This window comes from Myotis myotis, unplaced genomic scaffold (genome assembly GCF_014108235.1).
Source record: "Myotis myotis isolate mMyoMyo1 unplaced genomic scaffold, mMyoMyo1.p scaffold_m19_p_1, whole genome shotgun sequence".
Lineage (NCBI taxonomy): Eukaryota > Metazoa > Chordata > Mammalia > Chiroptera > Vespertilionidae > Myotis > Myotis myotis.
This window is the reverse complement of record NW_023416313.1, coordinates 156,078,176-156,099,686: the sequence shown is the minus strand read 5'-3', so window position 1 is coordinate 156,099,686 and position 21,511 is coordinate 156,078,176.

The window sequence follows — 21,511 nt, the reverse complement described above, 5'->3', positions numbered from 1 at the left end:
CATATTTCCTTCACCTCTAAAATAATAAAAATGTTACTGGCAAATCAATATTGTTGCTATTAAGAGTTGCATCCTTAAGCCATTTGGGGGAAATGCTATGCTTTCCTCTATTTGTATACCATGAGCCTGTCCTCTGTCATTCCCTTTCTCTTTAATCTTGTTTGAGTGTACAGCTCACTCATCCTTATTTTATTGACTCAATCACAGGCGCACTGTCACTTTTTATAAAATGGTCACTGCAGAATCACATCAAGCAAATTTTTGATTCTGCAGTCAGTAATTTAATGCCTTTATGGAATTGCAATTTCAGGGCTCACTGCTTGTTTTTCTAAAATGTACTTTAGGAATTAGTTACTCCAGCCACAAATCAGTTGAATTTATGCACAGTTGTAATACAGTTTATGGCCTCATGGTACATTGCTTCAAAAACAGCAGATGTGAAATTATGATAAATATAATGAGTGTTTTTTTGCCTGATCTAGTGGAGGAGAGAAGGGTCTGGAGCGTGTTTACCTATCCCATACAGTACATTTAATGTCTTAGTCAGGAGCCCTGACAATGGCTGATTAATGTCCTCATCTCCTTTATTAAAGATAAGAGTAGCACTGCAGTCAGGAGATAGAAAGCACACAATAAATCTTCGTAAAATGAGCAGTCAAATAATCACTCATCAGAAATAAAATCTACATACATTAACACTAACACTCAGCCTTCCACACACGTTCCCATAAGGAGCAAGAAGAGATGGCGGACCCAAAGTTTTAATTTGAACGAGTTCTTTAAGTTGGATATTACCAACCCTGTAACCTGGATGCAAAAGCTGGCATTTAAAAGCACATGTGAAAGGAGCAGATGCCTCATCATTACATTAAGAGCATGAAGCAGGCAACAATTAAGCGATTCACTGGAAAGACATAATGCTGATCTATGCTAGCAATTAATCACAGAATACATTAGACAATGATGGGTGACCTACAAATTTTTGACAAAATAATTTTTCATCATGTTGGCGATTTCTTAGCCTAATATGCCTGCAAGGCACAGAGTCAAAACCTGTCATTTATTCCATCGCTCCTTGACAGGCGGCAACCTGTCTTCCAGACAAAATGAACATTATCTGTGCTCACTAGACATTTAGTGCAGGGCTTAGCTTATGACTAATGATAATCGGCAGACAGAAATGTTAGAGTCTGAAATAATGTTCTCTTTGTTAAAGAAATTTCTTGAGGTAGAATTTTTTTTTTCCAAAAGATGTATAAAGATAAAAACTGTGGTATTTTTTAAAATCTGGGTTTTTAAATACAACTCCAAGAACCAATATTTCCCTTCTATCAAAATAAACAGAAGGATGTAACAATTTTTTTAAATTAACATCTCATTTGAATGCCGACTCTTGCCTGAAAAGTCCTTATGTGGTTGGAAACTGAGATACAAAAGAAAGCTCAGGAGATAGTGCCTTAAACAAGAAAATATGGGCAAGCTGTGCTGTGTCCCAGGTTTTATTTTGAATCTGGTGGAAATAAGTTTGAAACATCGTGAGTGCGTGTGTTGCAGAATATAAATAAATGAAGACCGTGTTGAGAAATGTACTCCCACCACTCCCATTTCTCTTGCTTTCCATCCGTCACTGGTCTCTTCAAAGCCTGAGACAACCTAAAGCATGTTTGAGGAAAGCAATTTGGAGCAAGAGAAATGCATAAAGTGGCAAATTTATTAAATGGATTTAAAATTCCACAAGCAGGTACTTTATCTTATACTTATAATTAATATAATTGTTTTATGTGCTTTGAATGAAGAGGAATGGATTTTTTTAACTTATTTTTCTTGTGTGTTACATGTGCAAAATGCCATCTTAGAGGTAGATTTTTCTTTGGACTCGGGCATCAAATTCCTATTAGCCTTAATGGGACTTACACATGCACACTGATAGGCGAATATACCCCTTAGGCTGGAAATTTAAAAGAACAAATGGCAAGGACATCAAAATAGTAAAGTCTAATTCCAATGATCCATAAGCCTGCACATGACTTTCCTGAAAAGGCAAACAAATGTTATGCCTTATGATGTTTCTGATTGTTTTGATAGCCCTGTAAATGCATCCTCTAGACTCCTTACTTAAGGGGAACGTCTATTTTTATCAAGTAACACAATTTTGACCACACGTTTGGTTTGAGTTATATTTTTTTTCAATTTTGCATAAGGCATTATTGCGAGTTAGTTAGATGTCCTTGCAATCATAACATCCTGCTTTGAACCTCTGTGTGCCTATCACACAGCTTGTATGTCATTCTTTCCAAAGATGAAAGGGAAGGGAAAAATCCAAAAGGCTTTTGACCCCCAATCATAGATGGTTTATTAGATTTGCTCCAAATTCCTTCCAGAAAGAATCTGGTTGGTGTCTAGTCCAAAGAAGTCCGCACTAGTCTGATGAGATGGCTGCTTGACTTTCCATAAATCACATGCTTTTGTTTTCTCAGGATACAAGGCCAGAGAAACAGTCATCTACCTGGCAAACGTAGGGCTCGCCCTGTTATTGTTCAAAACAATGTAGTGAAAGACCCTGAGAAAATGACCCTTTCCTTTCTAAGCATAACCAGGGTTTCCAGTTCAAGGATCTGAGTAGATGGAGTATGAAAGCTAATATTTAAATATCTGTCTAATCTCATGATAACCAACAACTTCAGCCTTCAGTGATCACAAATCCCTCATTTTCTGGGCTTTCATTTTATCTCTTGCAAAACAAATATGAAAATAATGATCAACCTTTTCCCCCATCACAGGCCTCACTCCCTGTCATGTCTGTATTGACTCATCAGCACTGAGAGGCTTCTAAGCAAGGGCAACCAGAACTTGAGTGTTGTAACGAGTCCCCTCCAGGAGGTACTGTTGCATTACTGACTTAGAATCGCTGTTTTGCTGCCAGGGAAAAGCTAATTCTGTGTCTGTTATTCCTACCTCCACATGGAAACCTCCAGAACATTCTTTGTGTTATTCTAAACTGTGAAATTTCACCTCAATAAAAACATGAATGAGAGATAGGGGCCTGTACAGTCAAGTGGCCATGTGATACAAGTCACCCATTAAATGTCATAATGACTATAAATTGATTTGAGGAAATAAATTAGTCCATGAAAATTTAGAAGGCAGCCAGACTAGCTTGGAGCTAAGGTACTCGAGCTCTGTGCGTGCTCATTTTAATTCTGGAAATAGCTTGCTTTGTGAGCTTGACATCACTTCTACTTATCCTCTCTCAGCTCTTATTGTATCTCTCCCTTTCCCCCATCTGCACCTTCTCCCTCTATGTCAGCCAATGGACTTGTCACACTATAAAATGAAAAATGGGGACATAAGAAGGCACAAACACTGATCCAAACAGCTGGTATCTGGATCATAATCACAGCAGAGTTGCCCAGGAAAATAAGGGTGGGAATCATGGACAAGAAAATAACTATTGGGTGAGATTTATGAGCATAAACATGATGACACTGCATACTGGACCTGTGATTTTGCTAGTGTTTTCAAACCCACAGTCTACTGAATAATGAAGATTCAGAAATCCCTTTAAAAACTGTGCTTTTGATTTTCTGTTTTTCTCCTGATGTTCACATGATAGTAGTGAACATACTGACCAAGAGGCCAAAGTCATAACATCACAGTATGTTTGAATTGAGGGGACTTAGAAACCACCCACCCTATGCAAGAATTCCTCTCTGCAACATCTCTGTGTTTTCCCTTATTCTGCTCTAATGATTTTAACTCATCTTACTGAGAGAGACCTTCTTCCTATAGGAATATAAAGATTGGGATCATGATAGTTATTAGTTATATAACATTTATGACATACAAGACATTGGGATGAAACCTTTACATGCACATCCTAATCCTATATAATAAAAGAGAAATATGTAAAATGACCATCCCTCTGCTATGCTCACCAGCCAATCAGGAGTGAGCATGCAAATTAACCTGACAAAGATGGTGGGTTAATTTGCATACACAGGCACCTGGCAGAGAGCAGAGCGGGAGAGCCAGCAGCTTGGGGGGACGTGGCTCCCTTGGTTGCTCCCCCAAGCCGCCGGGCGGAGAGCAGAGCAGGAGAGCCTGAGGTTTGGGGGGACGTGGCTCCCTCATTTACTGCCAACAACTGAGGGAGCCACGTCCCCACAAGCCACCTGGCGGACAGCAGAGTGGAAAAGCCAGCAGAGAGTGGAGTGGCTTGGGGAACTTAGCTCCCCAAACCACCAGACGGAGAGCAGAGAGGGAAAGCTGGCGGCTTGGAGGACTTGGCAGAGTGGGAGGCCGTGGGGCGGAAACAGAGCAGGAAGGGAAAACCAAGAGTGCGAGGAGCACCAGGAATTCTGGGGATAGTAGTTTTGGTGGCAACCCCAGGATGTGAAACGGAAACCCAGAGCACAGGGAGCACCAGGAATGCTGGGAATTGTAGTTGTGGTGGCAGACTGATCTCCTAGACACTAGAGCAAAGTGAGCCTGGAGCAAGTTACTGTTGCGGTGGGGGATGGAGGAAAGCAAAGGTGAGAGACATAAGTAAAATCAGAGTGTCTAGGAAAAATTAAAGGGAAGATATCCTGAAACTTCCAGGAAATCTCCACCAATGAAGCTAAGAAAAAAAATGCCTTTATTATTCTGTGAGCAACAAACCAAACTGTGTTAGGGGTATCAGACAATTCACTCATATGATTGCAAAGACAGAAACTCCCAGGTTGGAGAGGGCTCCCCTGTGGGCTCCCAGATTGGAGAGGGTGCAGGTCGGGCTGAGGGACCCACCCCCAGTGCACGAAGATTCGTGCACCGGGCCCCTAGTTTAAATATATTTAAACTATTATAAACCCATTTTACAAATGAAGTAACAAAGACTGAGTTCAAAGAAACTCCACAGGGACAGAGCTGCTTAGTTCTGCTGACTCTAAAGACTGCTTTTGAAGTACAGGCACACTTTGGTTTAGTCCTACAAAATAAACTGATTCCATGCAGGAATCTCTGTCGCTTCCTCGCTGCCAGTTCTAGTCCCTCTCTTGCAAGGGACATTTTAGTCCAATTTAACATTTCTTGTTGTCTGGACTATCTCTCATGGGACTTCATTTTGATTGCCCTGTGTGTCCTTCTTACTTTCTCTGAGGTATTCCCTTACAATGTGGCATATAGGACAAAATGTAATGATTTTTATGAGGCCTGGCCACTTTTTCTGGAATCCATACTTTTATTTATATGGACTAAGGTGAAATTAGGTTTGGTCTTAGGTCATATTTTGGAAGTCCTAAACTGTATCACTCAATCGACGCATGAATATCGTGAGTCTGATAAAAGTGCAAACTGCATTTTATATGACTGTGATGCATCTCTCCTGGATTTCCATCTGTTTTCATTATCAGCAATATCAGTAGGATATGCAACCCTCCCAAGGCCTCAGTTTTCCCACTTATGAAAGGAGTTGGTTGATTGGTTTTCCTCCAAGACCTAGTCCAGCTAAATACTACTTGCTTCTTCAATGTATATGTCGGTAAATTCTCTTGTACCTATTGCTTACTCCTCTCCCGGTTTACCAAGGTGTATAGTATAGGGTTAGGGAGAAGATGTGGAGAGCTGGAAAACGGAAAATTAAATTAAGGAGAAATTAAAAGCTTACTTTAAGAAGCAGTATACTTACATTTAGGTCATATTTCATGCACAATGCAGGGAGTACTGTAAACTTGTTAGAGTCTCTAAGCTCTAAGAGTCAGGTACTTTTTGTCAGGTAACCTTTGGCACGTTCCCAGATTCAAGAGAGGGGCAATAATCCTTAAAACAGTCTTCAAGAAAAACTGAATTCATCATAAATTCAATGAATTAGCATAAAGGTCTTTGAAACTATGTCATATACTGGTACAATAGTTCTTCAAGGTATCATCAAATAAAATATGTTTTCAGATCTCTGAATGAAGCTGCATTTTTTAACAATAGAGGAATCATTACCTATTCACATACTCCTACTCCTGTCCTGCATATAAGGATTAAATGGAGTGTTGTTTTTAGCACTGACAGTTTTTGATTTTTTATGAGAAGATGGACTAACATAGGATAGAAATTCTGCAGACAAGCATCTCTCTTCCTAAGGCTTCAGTGATTCTTGAGGACTTCCAATGACCAACAGGCCCATGTGTCCTTCCTCTTTGCCCGAAAGATACCCAACTTACTTCTGAGAGCTCCAGCAGTAGATGCTTTTGAGACAATTGTTCTGAGTCCAAAAGGAGTAATAGGATCCCTGCATCATATGTTTTAATTTTCTAATCTTATTAATTAATTGATCTATAACTACTTAGGGAGGGTTTCTACCACCATTACTTTTGCCTAAAATTTTCCCATTTTTAAAGGAGATGTGATCATTTTGGTTGGTTCTCTTCTTACCTTGAATGAAACATATATTAAATTATTTGAGCATGTTAATAAAACTTCAATTGATAGAAGGTAATATAAGCCATATTAATTAAATATTCCAGTTATATGAGAGCAGCCTTATTAGACAGAGGATAGCAGGAGAAGTCCTCAAAAGTCAAAAACAGACTTCTGCTTTTTGTGAATGGCAGCAGAAAATTGCAAATAATTTGAGCATTTCCTACCTGGGTGCTCTTGGACAAACCAACAACGATTCTCATGTTGCCAAAACCAAAGGCTACTTTTCTGATCATATGCTACCTGCTATCTCAATGGCATTCATTGTAGTAACAATTTCATCTTCTTAAAACATTTTTTCTGGCTTCCATTATATATATATATTTCTTTCTCCTCTTTAAATTTACTCAGTCATGTGGCTTTGAATAACATCCATAAGACAGAATTTTAGCATCCAACTGCCTATCTGACAATTCCATATGCATATCTAATAGTCATACCAAATACAAAACACAAAACACCAAAGGTTTTTCCTAGCCTGCTCTTCCCCTAGCCTTTTCCAATTCAATAAACAGCACAGCCATATCCCCAGCAACTCAAGCTGAAATCCTAGGTGTCATCCTTGATTTCTACATTTTGTTTTTCACCTAGCCCTAATGATTTTGATCCAAAACATTTCACTTGCAAAATATTCTATCTCCACTATCAGCAGCATAGTGCAAACCACCATCTCTTTCCTGGACTAATACAGTGGCATCCTAACAGTCCCCTTTCTTCCATTCTTTCATTTGACCCATTCACTGCATAGCAGTCATCAATCCTTTCCCTTTATAATCATATCATGTCGCTCTTCTGCTTAAAACCTTCCAATGGCTTCCTATCAGAAAAAAATCCAAATTTCCTACCCTGGCCTATAAAGATAACACGATCAGCTCCTGCCTGTCTCTCTCACATCTCATCTTCTTCCACGTCTTCTTTTTACTATGATCCAGCCACAATGAGGGTGTTTTTCTTTTCTGTTTATAAATCATTCATGGTTTATTCATGCCTTACAACCTTTCACTAATTGGTATCTCTGCTTAAAATGCTCTTCTCTCAATCTTTGACAACTGGCTCCTTCTTGCCATTCATCTATCAGCTTCACTATCACCTCTTCAAAGAAAACTTTTTAAATCAACCATGCAAGCCCCATAAAGAAAGTTCCTTATGCATTGTGTTCTTGGCTCCATTCCAGCACCTAGGACATGACTGGTACATAGTGGACACTCAATAAATATTTGTTGAATGAATGAATGAGCTGTAAAATGAAGGAATTGAATTGGATAGTGGTTAAGCCCTCTCTAATTCAATACTATTAAGTATGTGAGTTGGTCACCAGTAATTTGGGCACTCACATGGAATCTACTCTATTTCCATCTATTTCTCCATTTGAAAAAAGTTTTTTTTCTAATAATAAAAGTTGTTAATAACTAATATGGTGAGCACAATGATGCCATATCTTCCCGAGGTAATATAAACTCTGGCTACTTTTATTAATCATAAGTAAGTACCAGCACGCTTTCTTCAGATCTGCTGTTAGTGTTTGATTTATTTGGCTATAGCAAAAAATTTACATGTCAGTGTAAATAGGGCTGAGAGAAGGATACATGGCTTTTACAATTTATCATGACATGAGATCCTATTCTCCATTTTTTAACAGGAAAGATAGAGAAACACATTTACTATTAATACTAATATGTACATAATAAAACTATATTTGTATATCCTTTTGTTCTTTTTTTTTACTGCCTTTACAGGACACATACCTATTTCAAGATGGTGTGATTTAACTTCTAAAACAAGTTCTAAAAACATTTAACTTATCTAACCCAAGTTCTTAAAAACACTTTTCTGTCCTGTTTTATAATCATTACCTATCATCTTTTAACACCTGAATGAACTCCTTGAAAAATAAAGACAGTAGGTATATCATATTCAGAAGATATATCATATGGGTCTCTAAATGCCCATATCAACGAAAGACTTTGAAATAATCCTAGTTATAAACAAATCAATAGTTGCCCATATATTTCAGAGATTTAGATGACTAAAGTTTCCTAGTTTATATTTTTCTCCAATTGTTTCACTTTACTTTCTAGGTCTTTTTAAAATAAACAGGTGTGTCTTGTTGCTCCTTTGCTGTGTAGAGTCTTCCACAGAAGCTGAATATACACAGGAAGATTTATATGCCAAAAAAGTGAAGATAAGTGGCCTCTTTAATTTGGTTTTATTAAAACACGCTTTCATTTGATCTTCCAAACTAAAATTATTTTCATGCTTTATCTATAAGCACAAAAGTATTAGTGTCACTGTGGAATTGCTTTTTATAATTCATTATATTTAAATGATGGCTGGAATTATAGACACACCTCTTTTACAACTGCTTTTTTTTTTATGGGTGCAGGTTCATAGTCCAGGGTTAAGTAAAAGGCTTGTGTTTTGGGGGTCACCTTTCAATGGGTTATTTTTGCAACATTTTCCATGGGTAAGAAGTAGTCAGTCTCAAGCACACTAGGGCCTGTGACCTCATAGGATGATTTAATGTTAGTTACACAAGGCAAGTCTTACACCAAATGCCCTGCGGGCCCATCTATGGGAAACAAACACATTGTTGTTATGACTTGATAGTTATAAAGGAAAACAAACATACAGCCCTTCCTTTTGGGGAGAAAATACAAATTTTAAGCCACATTCAATTTATCTACATCAGTATTTGTAGATGTGAGGATCTCACAGTACCACCCACATAGTTATTTGTTGATCCGTTCCTGTAGTCTATCAATCTTTTTTCAATTCTTGGTTCACAGCTAGAGTGGGGTAGCAGCATATATTGCATCTCTATGATAATTTAATTTAACTGCACTGTGCTAGGGTCTAGATGGCTCCTCTTTGCGACCAGAGGTGACCGCAAACAGTGCCAGGGCCTAGATTGTTGTCAGCAATAATTACTGGCTAAAGAGAGCTTTGAAAGAATACGGCGTGCTACAGAAATATCCAGCAATAACTGTCAGAGTGTATATATAGACACACATATGAGGATTTTAACAAAAGCAGAATTTCTTTTTTGTCAAAACAGTTCATAATTGATTAGCTGACAAAGTTTCTAACTGCATTTGCATCTTTGTATAAGTCTGCATGGTATCTATTGGCTCCAGGCATGTTTTCTTAATGGGTTTATATATACTGATAACCTAAAAATGAAATAAGTGGCTGGGCTAAATATGGCAGCACAAATGGAAAGAATAAAAGAGAAATATAATTTTGCTCATATATTATCTCTTTTTTTTTTTTACTCACACAAACATAAATTCAACTTTAAAAAAAGCAAAGGAAAGAAATAACAGCTCTTCCCCTTTTAATTACCACATTTGGGCAGAACTGTAAGCATACACACCATTTCAGCAAATGGCATTGGATCTGAACGATGCCATGTGCTGCAAAACTAAGATGCTTGCCTCCGAAGGTGCTCTGAGGCATGTACTGGCTTTCTCCGCCCTTACTCCTGTGAAATAGAAGTCAAAAAATATTAAGAATCCCAACACCATGACTGCAAAAATATTCTTTAAAAAAAAATTAGGCTAGCCTTGTTGGAACCCTATTTGGTTAAGTCAGTAAATATATTGGTAGTTATAGAAACATAAATTTGTGGTCATATGGTTTTGTATTGGCGATAAAATGGTGACTAAAGTGCTCCATCCAGAATAGTGACTAGTGACTCGGCTCAGCAGGGGTTCACAGATACCTCAAGCCTTACTCGTTAGAAGGAGTGGAATGTTTACACAATCCATGTGAGAAGAGAGAGAACAAAATTAGCCCAAAGGCTATTTTTGAAATTAAGACGAAAATATTATGTTTGGAAAACTTGATCTCCGTGTGAAATTTTTCTAACACTGTTGTCTCAAACAATAGAAAAAAAAAATCAGAAACCTGTGTGGCTGGCCACTGGCTTGTCCTTCCGGAGGCCCAGGTGCTGATGACTGAAATGTATTCTCAAAGGACATTCTCAAGTTCCTCCTCTTCCTGGAGCAACACTCGCCATCCATCCCAATGTGTTATCGCCTCATGGATATAGGGAACCTCAGGTTTGTAAGGGACTTCAACATTCACCTTATAAGTGCCGAGACTCTCATTTCATTGTTAATATGAACAAGGTCTTGGTTCATGCCTGTGATCTTTTATTCCTTTGTCTACTCTTTGGGAAGGCTTTAATAGTAAGGGAGTTTTCAGAAGGGATTATTTCAAACCATGTATTCTTAGCTTGAGATATTTATCACCACTAACTTGGTCTGAACAAACATGTGAGCATATATCACACACCACCTTGAATGTTTCCTGTTGATTTCATGAGTATATATATCTTGTTTCCCCAATTATATTGTAAAATCATCAATGATAAAGTAGGTCTCTTAGAGAAGCCTCTGAATCCCCCCCAAAAAACACCTGCAAATATGAGTGTTTGACCACTAGAAAGTGCCCATAGATAGTTGGAGCTTGGTAATATAATTGGGACTACTTTTATGCATAAGAGTAGAATATATATCTCAATAATGATCACTTTTATGTATTCATTTATTATTTCACAAACTTTACTCTGAACCTTAGATCCCATCCATGGAATAGACCAATTAAAGAAGATATCGTCCTTCCCTCAGTGAGTTAACTATCTAAAAGAGGAGATAGGCTTCAAATAAATAATTATGTTGCCTTAGGATACTTGCTATTATCAAAGTTTGTATAATATTTGAAGAAAGAAGTAATCCATAGAAGTAGAGGCTTGGGTTGATTCTTTAAAAAATATGTTTAAAAGGGAGCTGAGATGGTAAGAGATTAACCAAAGGAAATATGTGCATATATATGCATTGCCCTTGGACACAAACAATAGGATGGTGAAGCCCTGGTGCAGGGTGGGACCAGGTGGAGGAGGACAGTGGGGGCTGGGGGTGGGAGGACAGAAGAGACATCTGTAATGCTCTCAACAATAAAGATGAAATATAAAATATGTGTTTTTTTTTAATATATTTTTTATTGATTAAGATATTACATATGGGTCCTTATCCCAACGTTACCCTCTACCCCCCACCCCCCACCCCCCCACCCCGCTCATGCCCTCACCCCCCCGTTGTCCATGTCCATTGATTAGGCCTATATGCTTGCATATAAGTCCTTTGGTTGATCTTTCCCCCTTACCCCCACCCTCCCCTACCTTCCCTCCAAGTCCCGACAGTCCAATCAATGCCTCTCCGTCTCTGGATCAGTCCTTGTTCATCAGCTTATGTTGTTCATTATATTCCACAAATGAGTGAGATCATGTGGTATTTATCCGCTCTCCAGTTCCATCCATGCTGTGGCAAATGGTAAGAGTTCCTTTTTCTTCTTCCTCTTCTTAAAGAATACCTTTCAGCATTTCATATAATGCTGGTTTGGTGGTGATGAACTCCTTTAGCTTTTTCTTACCTGTGAAGCTCTTTATCTGACCTTCTATTCTGAATGATAGCTTTGCTGGATAAAGTAATCTTGGTTGCAGGTTCTTGCTATTCATCACTTTGAATATTTCTTGCCAGTCTCTTCTGGCCTGCATGGTTTCTGTTGAGAAATCAGCTGACAGTCATATGGGTACTCCCTTGTAGGTAACTGACTGTCTTTCTCTTGCTGCTTTTAAGATTCTCTCTTTATCTTTTGCTCTTGGCATTTTAATTATGATGTGTCTTGGTGTGGTCCTCCTTGGATTCCTTTTGTTTGGGGTTCTCTGCGCTTCTTGGACTTGTAAGTCCATTTCTTTCACCAGGTAGGGGAAGTTTTCTGTCATTATTTCTTCAAAAAGGTTTTCAATATCTTGCCCTCTCTCTCCTTCTGGTACCCCTATAATTCTGATGTTGGTACGCTTGAAGTTGTCCCAGAGGTTCCTTACACTATCTTCATATTTTTGGAATCTCTTTTCTTTTTTCTTTTTCGGTTGGGTATTTTTTGTTTCTTTGTATTTCAAATCTTTGACTTGATTCTTGGGATCCTCTTGTCTGCTGTTGGATCTCTGTAAATTATTCTTTATTTCAGTCAGTGTATGCTTAATTTCTAGTTGGTCCTTTTTCATGTCCTCCATGGTCTCACTATACTTATTGAGGGATTCATTAAATTTATCGGTGGTTTCCATAAAATTCTTGAAAAACCTTATAAACGTGGCCTTGAACTCTATATCCAATCGTTTGCTTTCCTCCATTTCTGCCATTTGTGACCTGTTTCTTTGTCTCCGCATTTTGGCAGCTTCCCTGTGTTGATAGAGTGGCCCTGTGCGCCAGGTGTCCTGTAGGGCCCAGTAGCTCAGCCTCCCCAGTTACCTGGGGTGGACACTCTTGGTGCACTCTTGGTGCCTTGGTTGTTGTAGAATCACTGGGAGGAATTGACCTCCAGGCCAATTGGCTGTGAGAATCAGCTGTGTCTAAAGTGGGAGAACTTCTGTGCTGAAGACACCCTTCTGGGGCAAGACTTGCTTCAGTGGGGCTTTGGTGCTCACTGAGTCTGCTCCCTGAGTGTGTCCCTTATGGATCTGAGGAGTTGCAATCTGGATGGCCCCCCTCTGACCACTGGGTACAGTGGCTCCTGGATCTGAGGAGGTGCTAATTCAGCCTCTGCCTGAGGCCACACAGCAGGAGCCACGAAGAGGCTCAGCTGTGAAGCAATGCAAGCCGCTGCGGGGCCTTGGGCCTTCTCTTGGAAGTTCCGGGTCTGCCTGGCTGGGCTGCAGTTAGGTACATTCACATGCAAAAGCCTCTGCCGCAGCCTGGGTGGGGCGGGGTCTCAGGGAGTCAAAGGGCGGAGAAAGCGGCTATGGCCGATTCTCCGCCCGGAGTCGCGCGTCTCAGTGTCCCTGTAACGGCTGCAAGCACCTCTGAGGGAAAGCCGCCCTCAAGTTCACCCGCTGCCAGACAGACCAGCCTCTCCCCGTATGAGTCCTGGGTCCCCAGAGACTTCCTGGAACCTGAGTTCAGAGCAGTCCGGAGCTTGTGATTCAAAAAGACAGCCGCGTCCTCAGGCGCCACCCCCTTTCCTCGCTCGCGCGAGCCGCCGTACCTCTGCACTTCACCTCCGCAGCGCCTCTGGCTCTCAGCGTGCTTTTCTTTCCTTCTAGTTGTAGAATTTACACTCAGCCAGCCTTCCTGTTGTTCTGGATGATGTTTGCTCAGTCCTTTGCGGTAATTTTCAATTGTTGTGTGAGGCGACAATTTCCCGGTGTTTACCTATGCCGCCATCTTAGTTGCCTCTTATAAAATATGTTTTAAGGGTGGAAGGTGGTGGGATGAATTTTCAAGGCAAAGGGAACAGTAATGATTGGTATACTGGTAGCTAGAGTATGGTGAATGTTTGAATTGTGGGAGATAAGTTTCTGAATTGAAGAGGTAAGTGTCTGAAAATTTAAACACATACAGTGTTTCATTCTTCAGAAATTTCTTTAGGTTCTGCCTCTAGGCCCTGTCTCCTCATTCTACCTGATCTCCATGGCGGACTTTTTTCTTCAGATCCAGTTCTAAAGCACTCCATCTGTTCCTGAGCCCACCTTCACCTTGGACACAAACATTAACTCTCCTTCGTTCTTTCGCTCACAGTCAAGGGACAGATTCTGAAGGCCCCTGCTCAGGAAAGAGCCCAGGCTCATCCACCCAACAGTAGCCTGTACAGCAAACTTGACCAGGAAAGCTTTGTCTGCCTCATGAAAGAGTTCAGATTGTTCCCTCTAGTCTAGGCAATGAGGTTCCATTTGTATACTTTGTTCAGAAATTTAAAAAGATGAACATTTAATAGGACATAACTAGAATGGCATTAAATCTAGATCATAACCTTTGATTCCCATTATAGTATTCTGAGACTTAATGGAATGATTAACTTAAACCATTAATCCAGGTAAACATTTGATCCATTGTTGTTTAGATTTTGGGAAAAGAATGTGATTCAAGTCTTGGAAACAAGCCAATATTCTACTCTGCAGATTTTAGCAGCACTCAGAGAACTGTTCTCCTGATATCCATATGTCATTACGCATGGATGATTTATTAATCATCAGATGTATTTTAAAATACTGCACATACGCAGATTATAATATGCCCAATAATCATGCACTGTAGTGCGTGATTTATGTTGCAGACTTCTCTATTTAACATCAGGGTTTTGTTTTTTTCTGGAGGCAATCTCTTCAGAAAAAAATTGGCTTCATGCCTCTGCTGTTTTTCAGTGGATAAAGGAGCCTTACATGACAATCCTAAGAGAAGGAGCCGTTTTTCTTACCCCAGCTAACAATCATTTTAATCACTGCTGAAGCACTATCTCTTATGGAACTTCAAGTTTCGTTTTCAGTTTCAGCACTCAGTGTCAATCCCTAAAGATGGTATCCTTTGCTGAAAGTATACAACTATGATTAAGACAACAGTGTTTAGGTAAAGACTCTGAGACGCCTGCCCACAGTGGCACAGGTGGTACACTGGGCAGCTCCGGGGAGAGCCATTCATAGTCATCATCTTTTTTTATTAGGACTATTGTCCTGGCAGAGAGGAAAATGTTCTCTCCTAATGTGCACAAATGGGCCATAGACACTAGCAGCGTATAGGGTAGGAGATGCAATTTTACTGATTTTATAATTTAGTAGTATATTTCTTCATTCCCAAACCTATGCTCAATGTTTTGATAGTACACTTTAATAAGGAAACAAAAGCAAATGTGTTTGGGAAGTTTGAGGGATGTTAAAAGGAGATTGAAGTCATTGGAAGTGATTTAAGAATTAGAATAAATAGTGAAAATATGAAGCTAAACACAAGCTTAGAAGAAAGAAATCACCCTAGAAATATGATGAGAGGGTTAAGAATCACAATGATGCTCCACCAGCATGGGTCAGTGGTTAAGCGTTGACCCAGGAAGTCAGGGTTCAATTCCCGGTCAGGGCACATGCCGGGGTTGCAGCCTGGATCCCCAGTGGGAGGCTTGCAGGAGGCAGCCAATCAATGACTCTCTCTCATCATTCATGTTTTTATCTCTCTCTTCCTTCTTCTCTGAAATAAAAATAATAATATTTTTTTTAAAGAAAAGAATCACAATGGCCTTGAAGGCAGAAAGGCTCAACTCACTGATTTTTCTATTAACAATAAGTTTACTAATAAAACCAAGCTGAGAATGGTCAGAAACCCAGGTCATACTATTAGTGACTTAATTCAGAGTGCATACAAAACTTTTTAAGTCTATACCTTGTCTTGAGAACCAGCCTCACTGGGAGAGATTGTATGTCTTTTAACCTTTGAGAAGCATCATTTTCCCTCTATGTACAGAGGACAAAACACCAGCTTGGAGCAAAGCCCCTGGGAAATTATAGATAGAATTCAGCTCTCTGGATAGAAGTATTTAAACAACAGTTATCTTGATAGAGTTAAAAGACCTCTACAGAAAGACTTGACTGTTAATTCTTCCTATTTATGTTTTTATTTCTTTTTTTTAGAGTAAGCAAATGGGGCGGGGGAATGAAAATTATACTGGCAGAGAGCTGACCTCTATTTTATATAATTTGTAGCTAAAAAGCTTACAGGCTAAAACATGTAAATATATGCAGATCTGAGAGCAAGACCTCACAAGGGAAATAGCCAGAGAGATTGAAGAGAATGTGGGCCATACACAGGAAAACCGCGGGGGCTCTTAGCAACCTGGAAACCTGAAATGAATTATTATCTGGGTCCCATTGTGACCTACTTAGTATCCCGGCAGCATGTTGGCATAAGGAGAAATTGGGGGCTGTAGGAAGTGCTTATTTACTTGACCTTGAAGATCCAGGAACCAGTAGGATGACTGCTGATTTGGCCCAGTGAGCACACGGCTCTAGCTACAGGCCAACCACATCATGTTAAGATGACTCATTGTGTCATGTTGAAGACCAAGGCAGTCTGAGACCATGTCTTCTGCTGAGCTTCCCTTTGTTGGACTGTGCTATTTGTACCTAAGTTTTAAGTATTCCTGGTAACAGCAGTAGAAAAAAAGCAAAATGTACACCACTGTTGTTCATACTTTTTCCAAGTCTCCTGGCTTCCTTTTTTAATTACATCACAGTGAGAAGAGAAACAGAGCTATGCATTTCAGATGAAAGAAGGAGAAATCAGTTGCTTTGAATAGAAGAGCAATGCATATCTTTAAAAAGAAGCATCTAGGTGAACGGAAATGGGAACGATTTACAGCAAGATAGAGAAAATCAACATAACATTTATTCAGACCTCAAGAATTCTGAGCACCAGTCAGGTCACATTCAAGAGCCAGAATGATGCAAAAAGAGAACATCAGCTTTATCTGCGGGGGCTTACAGGTGAGGAACATAAGAAACAAAATCGTAATGCAGAGCTCCGTTCTCCCACGCTCAGAACTCTTGCGCTTTTGTCCCACGCTGCTCCCTGCAGCAAACCTTCTTTCGATGTGCCCTTGAGCACAAATCTTTTCTCATGGCTCTATGAATCAGTGGAGTTCTAAGTAAGGTCTCTTAGCTTTATTTTTCTCTTTTGAGGAAGAATCTGTTGAGGGACCAAGTTGTGCCCCGTCCACTTCAGTCAAAGCAGACATGAGTCATTGTTGAAATTGGATCCTGCACTTAATTTTGCTTATGTAGATCTAATGTATAATATATGCCTCACAAATGGACTCTTTCAGAAGAGTCAAAACCTGAGATGCCATGATGGATGGAAAATTCCAAGTAACCCAATTAACACGAATGAGGAAGTCATCAAATATGAAAACTTTAGGTGAATTAACTGCCATCTAGTGTGTTATGATGTGATGAATAATGGGCATCTGGAGTTTTACTAATGAGCATCTAATGGAAAAGATGGAACTGGCACCAAAAGGTTTAATCCCTAATAATGTATAAAACAAGTCTAAGCCCAAACCAGAAGATCTCTCGGCGCCAGATCCTATGACCTACAATAGGAAGCATTTTAACTCAGGGGTGTGTTACCAGAAAGACACGAGCCAGCCAGCTCACAGCGTTTTCATGGGATAGAAATCTCAGCCTTGAACCACTCCGGCCATTTCTCTCTTGTCTTACTGTTACAGTGCAGGGTATTTACTGCCCAAAGAATCACCCAAGTCCGTGGTGATTACCTGTACTCAGCTCTGTAATCAGACAAAGGAGGGCATGTTGCCCAGAGAGCCGTGAATAACATTACAGCAAACTCTTGACTATGGCACAGATATCACTCACTACTGGATGCACTCTTTTTTTCCTTCAGGAAAGCTTTTTATAAAGATGTCTTTTAAATACAGAATTAGGCTAATTTGTCACCAACATAAATGACTGCCTATGAGGAACAATTTGAAAGATCCCCAAGCATCTCTAGAACACAGGTTTGCTGCTATTACTTACCATTTCACCATGAAAGGTTTGTTGCATTGAGCACTGGCTCTCCTTTGTGGAATACGGTTAACTCAACAAAAGAGAGCATGTGCAATATCTTATAAGTCAATGGTAAATATTCACAAAAGGTGTTAGTGTCTTTCCTACAAATAGCAACAATGAAGAGATTTTAATAAAAAGGGAGGAGAAAACAGAAAGGTTCTGGGCCTAGTCCACTGGGTAAAGGGAGCCCACATGGATTGGTGTCCATGGACAGACATAGCATAGAGTTAGCAGACTCAGTGAAGGGGATAAAAGAACTCCAATGGAATCCTTGCAGTTCCTCAAAAGTATAGCGTTCTTTCCTGCATTCATTTTTTGCACAAGTTATTCTCTTCTCATGGAAGTCTCTTTAACCCATGCCAGTTTTCCTTCACTTATCCTAGCTGACTGAGAAGTTTAGGGAAATTTCTTTATTCTTTCCTCTAATTACAATGCCTAGAATAGTGTGTATGCTCAATAATTTCTAAAATGATAAATGAAAATACATAGGATCAATTCTATTTAGTTCACAATTTTGCGTTGGGCCACTCTAAATAAATGAAGCTTATTTTCCTAATGTATCTACACTATTAAGTTGAAAATGCATTTGGCTAGGAAAAAATATTGCCAGTCAACATGATTCTATCAACGAATGTTGCTGTGCCTATGTTAGAACATCATGATGTTATTAAAACAAACTTTTTGAAAAAATAGGAACTTATCAATGTGATATGTTTTCTAGTTCATATTCCATAGTCACTTTAGAGGGGAAAATCTCTGAGACTTTCCTTTTTTTTAATTAATAAAAATTCCCCAAAATTTAACTTTTCACTTAAGAAAATTACTTTTGTCTAAGTGTCTGGCTCCCTTTCAAATCTCTTAATTGAGAATTTAAATTTTTTAAATATCATTTTCAAGGAGAGGTAAAATACATGTTAAAAATTAGAGATCCAAAGCTTCTCTGAAGGTCAAGCAAGAATCTATCAGGATATGTGCTGCTGTCCCAATGATGAACCTCTAGTTAACAAGAATAGTGAATTAAGAGAGACAAAGGGTCTATGGATCATTCTATTCTCAACTTACTAATGATTGGTGGCCTCCTTAGCCAATTAGTAATCAAAAACTAGGTTTGGGAGCTTTATAGTATATTCATTTCCTTTTAAAAGAAATAAAATGACATTTAAAGTCTATACATTGATTTTCCCTTAGGAAACTGTTCTTAATGGGCATTTTAATAGGAGCAAGATGACAGGCACAGAAATGACAGCATGGAATCCTAAAATTCGAAAGGGGTGTGATCCTCTCGCCTAGAGCAAATGGATGCAAAGGTTAGAAATTATTGAAATTCATCATTCAAGTAAGTAAATTCCTGCTAAGTGAATAAAGATTTTACACTTAAGAACAATAGAAGAGTTGTGTTGCTCCTCATCTGTCTAAAGGAATGAATGAATAAAGGGAAAAAGGAGGGAGGCAAAAAAAAGAAGGGACCTAACATACTACAGAAGGGTATTTACCTTTGAGTTTGGAGGCGTGAGTCTCAAGATGACTGGGAGTAATTTCTGATACAAGCTTCCTGGAAGATGATTTTATAATACGAGCTAAAGCTTCAAATTCCACATGATTTGGTTCAATAACTCTACTTCTAGGAATGTATCCCAAAAAAATATTCAAACAAGTGTGTTTAAATTAATATGTGTCTGTTCTTTCGTATTGCGTTTTTTATAGTAAAATAAATTCTAATAATAAATGTTTGGTTAAATAAATAATGATATCCCATGATGACATAGATATACATATTGATTGGCTTATAAAAAAATTTGGGGGAGAAACTAAGATGGCGGCATAGGTAAACACCGGAGATTGCTGCCTCACACAACCACTTCAAAAATACAACTAAAATATGGAATGGACATCACCCAGAACCACAGGAAGGCTGGCTGAGTGGAAATTCTACAACTAGAGGGAAAGAGAAAAGCATACCGGGACTCGGAGGAGACACAGTGCGGAAGTAAAATACTAAGGTGCGGAGGTGCGTGCAGAGCGAGCTGGCAGCTGAGGGAGCGGTTGTCGTTTTCAATCGGGAGGGAGTCTCAGGCTCTGAGCTCCAGTTCTGGGCGAGTATCTAAGGACCCAGACTCATACGGGAGAAGCGGGACTGTCTGGCAGCGGTCGGAACTCGAGGGCAGCTTTTTCTCCAAGGGGCTTGCAGCGATTACCGAGACATTGAGAAGCAAAGCCTCTGAGGGCAAGACTGAGAGCATCCATAAGTGCTAGCCCTGCCCTGTTGATCTCGTGGGACCCGCCCCGCCCAAGCCCTGCAGGGAGGCTTTTGCTGGATAGCTTCAGGCAAAGGCTAGATTAGCACCTCCCTAGAGATCCAGGAGCCAGGAAACCCAGAGGTCAGAGTGGGACCATCCAGTTTGCAGCCCCGTGGAACCATAAAGGACACACTCAGGGGGCAGACTCAGTGAGCACCAAAGCCCCTTTGAAGCAAGTCTTGCCCCAGAGGGGTGTCTCCAGCACAGAAGTTCTCCAACTGCAGACACAGCTGATTCTCACAGCCAATTGGCCTGGAGGCCAATTCCTCCCAGTGATACCTACTACAATCAAGGCCTAACTACAACAAGACTGTGCACAAAGACCACAAGGGGGTGCACCAAGAGTGTCCTCCTCAGGTAATTGGGGAGGCTGAACCACTGGGCCCTAGAGGACACTTAGCACAGAAAACCACTTTATCAACACAGGGAAGCATAAAAAATGTGGAGACAAAGAAAAAGGACACAAATGACAGAAATGGAGGAAAACAAACTACTGGATACAGAGTTCAAAACCACACTTTCAAGGTCTTTCAATAATTTTCTAGAAACTGCCGATAAACTTAATGAGATCTACAAGAAATCTAATGAGACCCTCGATATTGTGATAAAGAACCAACTAGAAATTAAGCATACACTGACTGAAATAAAGAATAGTATACAGACTCCCAACAGCAGACCAGAGGAGTGCAAGAATCAAGTCAACGATTTGAAATACAAAGAAGCAAAAAACACCCAACCAGAAAAGCAAAATGAAAAAAGAATCCAAAAATACGAAGATAGTGTCAGGAGCCTCTGGGACAGCTTCAAGCGCATCAACATCCGAATTATAGGGGTGCCAGAAGAAGAGAGAGAGCAAGATATTGAAAACCTATTTGAAGAAATAATGACAGAAAACTTCCCCCACCTGGTGAAAGAAATAGACTTACAAGTCCAGGAAGCACAGAGAACCCCAAACAAAAGGAATCCAAAGAGGACCACACCAAGACACATCATAATTAAAATGCCAAGAGCAAAAGACAAAGAGAGAATCTTAAAAGCAGCAAGAGAAAGACAGTCAGTTACCTATAAGGGAGTACCCATACGACTGTCAGCTGATTTCTCAACAGAAACTTTGCAGGCCAGAAGGGAATGGCAAGAAATATTCAAAGTGATGAATGCCAAGAACCTACAACCAAGATTACTTTATCCAGCAAAACTATCATTCAGAATTGAAGGCCAGATAAAGAGCTTCACAGATAAGAAAAAGCTAAAGGAGTTCATCCACCACCAAACCAGTATTATATGAAATGCTGAAAGGTATCCTTTAAGAAAAGGAAGAAGAAGAAAAAGGTAAAGATACAAACTATGAACGACAAATACACATCTATCAACAAGTGAATCT